Source organism: Anastrepha obliqua, chromosome 1 (genome assembly GCF_027943255.1).
Source record: "Anastrepha obliqua isolate idAnaObli1 chromosome 1, idAnaObli1_1.0, whole genome shotgun sequence".
NCBI lineage: Eukaryota > Metazoa > Arthropoda > Insecta > Diptera > Tephritidae > Anastrepha > Anastrepha obliqua.
In genome coordinates this window covers 59,286,297-59,293,593 of record NC_072892.1, presented here as the reverse complement: position 1 = coordinate 59,293,593, position 7,297 = coordinate 59,286,297, and positions in this window count along the sequence as shown.

The following is a 7,297-nucleotide window of genomic DNA, read 5'->3' as shown; positions in this document are numbered from 1 at the left end:
TATGAATAATATTGCTGTACATAATTAAATAACAAACACTTTTAAATCGTAAAAATAAGCTTATGTTTCATTTGGGGAGTGTAAAGTATGAGGGAATGGGCGATAATGTTCAATTTTGTAAAAAAAATTTGTTTTCATTTTTACACAACAACAAAAACTGGCCAACTATTTCACACATGCACTAGGATTTTTTTGCACGCATTTACAAATACAAAAGGGAAATACAAAAAATTGTCGCATTCCCTTTATTAATTTTTGTATAATATATTTATGTGTATATACATACATACATATACATATGTATGTGCATTGTTCATGCAACACAATTGCAAATGTCCACTCACTTGAAAAGAAAATTGGGACATACAAACGTATATATATGCATATATATACCTATATATATATATATATATATATATATATATATATGTATATGTACATACGCATACATTTAAAAAGGCTGCTTACTGTACTTACCTTACTACCAGTGCTACTCTTTGATGAGCATGGGGTTTCCATGTCGCTTAAGAACTCCATTTCATTATAGTAAAAAAGATTTCTCTCCAGTGATTCCTCGGAACCTGCGCCATTTCTGCTTATTTCAGCAAGACGTTGTTTTTCACGCCGAAAATTTGTCCGCAAAACATACATTTTTTTTTTTACATCTTCTACTGTTGCATTCGGGTACCGCTCTTTGTATATTTCCAATAAAATTTCATACTGTTTCGCCTTTTCCTCGCGATCACAGTATGCTTCTACTTTTACATTCCATAATGCTGGTAAACATTGATAATTTTCAATGAATTTCAATATGAATTGCTTATCTTCGGTGCACTTGTCCATTTCGAATATCAACACAAACTAAATACTATAGATAATAAGATGTGAAACTTAAGCGCGCCCATGAGGACGTTTCAAAACTTGGCAGCACTCACACATTATGGGATTTTGAACAGCTGATAGGCGAAATGGCAGGCTGCCAGAAGAAACGCGCCAAAAATAACTGACGAAAACAGTTCATTTTTCCTTAATGGAGAAATGACGTGTTGAAATGTTTATAATTACATATTTATCTTAAAATTAATTCAATTGAAATGTAATGATTTGAATTGAAGTGAGTTTATAAACTTCAAAGCTCGTTATATCCTTTTCGACTTCTACTTTTAATTAGTCTTATGTACATAATGTAATTTTATTGAAAACTGTGTGTTGGCTTATGTAAATTTGTATATACGTAATTATTCTATGGCTGAAAAGCGTAGGTAAGGGAATTAAATTTGAGTTTGGGATATTTTACAAAAATTAAAGGTAATCTGCTTTAACTTATTCTGTTAGTTGTTTGAGAATTTTTTTGTTACCCATTTTCTGTGTTATATTAAAAAATCGTAATAAGTCATGTTTTTAATTATAACTTACGTTTTTCGGGTTCATAACTTTATTATTATTAAATTACTTATGTATATCAGTTTTAAATAATTTCATTTACATATAAATTTTTAAATTTTTTGCTTATTTATGTACATATTTCATACGGATTGTGCTTATTTTTAGTATATGTAGGTATTTACTAGTAATATGCTATTGGGCAACCGAACACTAAATACTAACCTCAATGCTAAATACAACCCTGCTGTTTTGTCCATCAGACTCCGACACGATCAAAAAAGTAAGCGTCAAACGAAAATATCAAAAATTTTTGATTTTCATCAAGCATCGTACGTGTAGCCGACAACAAATACGTGTGTCACGACGACACCCGACTGCACTAACACACACAAAGCGCAGGCAAGCATGCTGGACCGTCACCAGAGGCCAAATGCTCCCACTACCAACAACAAACACTTCTTTACTCATTCTCTCCTTACGTCTCGTACTTATATTCTCACATCTTTTCTTCACGTTTCTTAATTTGCTCCCTTATTAACTGATCTTTAACATTATCTAAACCAATCTCTTCTTACGCAACAACAACAACGTTTTGCACTCTCTCCCACCATTAGTTTTAAAGCTCTTCCTTTTTAACTTAGTTGTAAGAATTGTGCAATATTTGAATTAATTAATAAAGTTACCGTCAAAAGGAACGGATCATTATTATATTATAATTCATAATAAGCAATAACAGTATTTAACCCTGTCTTTTCTTTGTTATCGATAAATATTATAACAAATCTAGTTAGAGACGGCAAAGAAACAACTAAACAAAATGGACGACAGCAAAGAAAAGAGGTTTGTTAACATATTTTTAATAAATAGTTTAATAAATATTATTAATTATGCATTCATGTTGCAGGAAAAACCGATCGCAATGGCACAAAGAAGCAGTCGAATTTCTTTTGAATTTATGGCCGAAGAAGTTGCCACAACTACATGGCTGCAAAAAGAACAAGTATATGCAGACATGACAGTGGAAATGGCCACAAACGGCTTTGTGTTTTCATCAAGTGAAATCAAAGTGAAAATACACAGTTTAACTAGTAAATAAATGTAATAAATTTTCTTTCAATATCAAAATGTAGGTACTTTTCATGATTCAATTATACAAGGTTAAGTAAAGTTTGACAACTGATTTCGGATGCTACTTAATCCATTGATGCAATTTGGAAGCAAGGGAAAAAAGGGCATAAGTTTATCCCCTTTCTGAAAATGTAGTAAAAAATTGAAAAAGGTCGTTGTAAGCCATAGAATAATTTTATGTTATTTTATAAGTGTTACTTAATTATTTATATTTTTAACTTAACTATTCCCATGGGTTTGTGTCATATATGTATGTATTTTGACCATGCATCGGATTGGAATCTATATGTGCCATTTGTAAACCTACACTGAAGTAATAAATAAAACAACTTGAGAATAGTGGAAACTCTTAACGAGGAAAAACCATTTTTATTTCGTTACGTCCGCTAATCATATATTTGATTTTTTAACGAGATTACCTGCAAAGTTAGAAGTATAAAATCTGTGCTAAAAAAAGATAAATTTATATACAGTCACTCACATTCAAAGTCGGGCAGATGCATACGAAAACTTCTAGACATAATATCTATGTTTTGATGAAAGAAAACACGTTCTACCTTTTTCTGTTTTTTCACAAAAATTGTTTTATTTAAAAACAACAAAAAAAAATATATTCCAAGTTGCTTTATAAAATGTTAATGTATAAAAAACTGAAAAAGGCCACTTCTCTGTCTCACATTTAAAGTCGGGCAAACCATGTTTTGCAAATATGCATACCGTTATTTCTAAATTTTCTATACTTGTATTAAAAGTTATTGTTCATTGTTGCCTTGTCAATCATTGGGTGAGTTTATAAAAGTATTTTGCAAAATGCCGCGTAATGGTAAACGGTGTACATTGGAGGAACGCAAAATAGTAGTTCAACTGCACTTAGACGGAAAATCTGAGCGAGCAATATCGAAATTGATAAAAAAAAAGCAAGTCAACAGTGCACGATATTATTGCTAGATACAATGAAAATGGTTTCATTGCAAATAAGCATCGTGGAACCCGCCCAAAGTAGCTTTCCTCCAAAGATGATAGCATGGTGCTAAGGGAAGTGAAGAAAAATCCATTCATTTCTGCTCCAAAATTAACTGCGATGGTTAAAGAAGCTTCTGGGGTGGAGGTAAATCCCGAAACAATAAGAAGACTTCTTCGAAAAAATGATTTTCACGGCCGAGTTGCGCGGAAGAAGCCCCTAATAAGCAAGAAAAACCAAAATGACCGGCTTGTTTTTGCTCGCCAATATATGGCTAAGGATTTCGATTTTTGGAGCACTGTAAGTGGGGGAAAAAATAACAATTTCATGATTTTAATATTCATTCTTTAGGTATTATTTACTGACTTTCGTCAGTCAATTTAATTTATTTGGATGTGATGGAAGGGGTAAAGTGTGGCGCAAACCGAACAAGGAGCTGGAAGGCAAGAATTTAAGAAAAACGGTTAAACACGGTGGTGGATCTGTAATGGTTTGGGGATGCATGGCGGCGTCAGGAGTTGGAAAATTGCATTTCATTGATGGAATAATGAATAAACACGTTTATTTAACAATTTTGAAACAAAATTTGAAAGAAAGCGTGAGAAAACTAGGCATCGAAAGTAATTTTCAATTCTACCAGGACAACGATCCCAAACATTCCTCATATGACGTCAAGAGCTGGTTGTTATATAACTATCCAAAGGTAATAAAAACCCCTGCACAAAGTCCCGACCTCAATGCCATTGAGCATTTGTGGGATGAATTAGGTCGCCGGATGCAGGAAAGGCAGTGTACATCAATTCAACTCTTGAAAATTGCTCTGCAGGAAGAATGGAATAAAATAAGCCCTGATGTTTGCAAAAAGTTAGTGGAATCGATGCCAAGCCGGCTACAAGCTGTTGAAAAGCAAAAAGGTGGAGCAACGAAGTATTAATTTTGCGTTGTGTACAAATTTTTTCACACCTGTGTATGTAAATTTTAAGCAGTTATTAACAAAAAATCAGATTGATAATCTGCAACAAAAGACTTACCTAAATGTGGCTATTTAGCAGCTATTTATCAATGTAATTTTCACAGAACTTTCAATAGAATTGAAAGATGCGAAAGTCTAAGCAAAATGGAATAGGCAAAACAATATTGCCTGCTAACTTTTTCAGCAAAAATTTTAATTTCTACGCTTTTGAGTACTTTTTCTTTAGAATTTGCTCTGAAATAAAAAGTAGCTTTTCCAAGAGGACAACACGGATTTATTAAGAAGCTTCAAGATGGCTAACACAGGGTGAAAATTAGGCTACTTACATCACCTTTAATTATTGCTTCATGGGTACTTTTAAAATAGGGTTCTTGTTTCTCGTCCATCTATGTGGGAGTAGTATAATAAAGTCCACCAGGTCCTCGACGAGTACAAATCTTTTAATTTGGAAGCAATGGCAGAGGAGAGTGTACGCCGTAAGACTATAATCGTATGCCCACATTTACTGTTCATCATTTTCTGATTTATTACAGCTAAGCAATCGCATTAAGTTTATCTAAAGGGATCCATTTTCTAAACCTTGCAATTCGTTCGTAAAAGGGCAAAGCATTGCTGGCGCAACATAAAGCCCTGCTTAAGAACTGGTCGGTGCTTCGCCTACAATACTCTGATATGTTGCGTTGATGAAAATATGATTTTTATAATTATGCAAAATATCCATTTCTTTTAGTTCAGTTCAGTTCTATTTCTTCATTTTTTTTATTATCTGATCGGATTATAGGCCACTGCGATTATTGTTGGCATTGGTTATGATTCGAGTGTTAAGCAGGTCACAGACGGGCAAGCAAATCGAAACAATCGACTGAAACTCATTTCGCCACACACGTGTGAAAAAGAAATTATATGCGGATACTCATCTCATCTTTTTAACCATACATGGCAATCATTTTTTTCGCGTTCCATGTTCCCTTAAAAACTAACAACGGGAAACTAAAGTCGTCAACAAATCCACACGTGAGGAATCAACAGATTGTTTTGATTTGTTTACCCTCTGTGGCCTGCGTTATTTTGTTCTTTTTCAAGTTTGTTTTTCTTCTTCTTCTCTAATGAAGCTTACCTAAAGTAGGGTACAGATGACGAACATGCTCGCTGTCGTTTGCCACAAACGGCGAGCGGCTCAAATGTGATTTTACCTATTTATACCTGTTTAAAAAAAGTGGCAGAAAGCAAAACGCAGAAAAGTAAAGAAAAAAAAAAGCTATTAAATCGTTTTTAATTGTCGGATTCTAGATTATAAAAACTTATAACTAAGTTTTCGAATTGGTAACGCCTGCAATTGTTAAAAAAAAAATTAAATTTTTATGCGAGGCGCGATTACGCCAAACGAGAGGTTATCCGCTTTGCTTAGATTCCTTGCCTCAGGGTTGCCTGAGGACTTCAAATTCTGGAGTTCAGTTCTTTGGCTTAATAGTAGTATAAACATGTCCAGCAATTATTTCTGCACTAAAACCTTTTAATCTTATCCCATGTTCAAGTTTTTTCGATTTTTTTTTAATATTTTTATTATTAATTTTTTATTTGCCATAAGTGCCTAGTTCGTTTTTTAGGCACTCAATTAACTGCACTTTTAATTGTTGGCTCAAGCTCATTTTGTTTACCACCGATGTGCACATTTCAAACGTCAATACAAAATTAAATAGTTTTTTTTTTTTGTTTTCAAATGTTTGCGCACCTCATCACACCACAAATAATGAACATGTGCGCGAGCAGCTCGCTGAAAATCAATTTTATTTTTATTTTTGGCGAACATGGAGCGGGGCGTGAGAAGAATTTTATTCGAGAATTACTCGTACTACTTTCAATAACTCTGCAACTCAAATTGTTCTAAAATTAAAACAAAATTCGACTCGAGGAAACTCCAAATATTTAAAATAAGTCACTTGAAAAAAAAAACGTTAACCCTCCTATTATAACTAACGACTTGAGCTTCAAGTTAAGTTCCTAAAATTTAATTTTCTATCAATTTATAGTCATTACCTTTTAAAAAGGATCCTCGACAAGGGCGAAAAAGGCCAGACCCGAGTGCCCAGCCGAAGGTTTTTAAAAAGGTATCCAAAGGAGGGTTAAAAACTTGAGGAATCCAATGCTAGATTTAGTGGCATCTTCTGCGCATTTTATTATAGAACTATGTATACTAAGTAGAAGCAAATGCCCAAAGCACTTCACTAAGTATTCTCTCATGCCTCATGGATACCAACAATTCAAGTAGAAATAAAAAGTGGGTGTAGCGTAGTACACATAACAGAAGTGAAACTTTCAAGGCAGACAAAGAAAGAGGGAGAGACCCGAGAGAACGAAAGAATATATATCTAAATAAATTCACAACATTTGCAGAGAATACAGACAAAATTTATAAAAAAAACGGAGAAGGGTCGACCGTGGCAAAAACGCGCACTACTCCGAGCGTTTATCACCCGCACAAACGCAGCGATTCCAGAACCGCAGCAACGGCACAAATTACCGCAAGGCAATACCAATAAATCCGACGCCGGAATGGATAGCACTTTATAGTACGCACAAGCACTAGCCAGGAAACGGAAATGGGCGCCAAAAAGTAGGCACCAAAAAAAAAAACGCCAAAAAAATTGGGACCAAAAACTCGCCAAACAGTAGGCAAGGAAATATAACGCCAAAAAGTAGGCACCAAAAATATATTTCCTACAAGTTTGCACCAACAAAGAAGCGCCAAAAAGTAGGCAGTGTTATTCGCCACTAGCAATTAGCAACCACAAGGGAAAACTCAGTAAAAATAGCCTAAAGTGTATCCAAGATTTATATAAGATATAGCT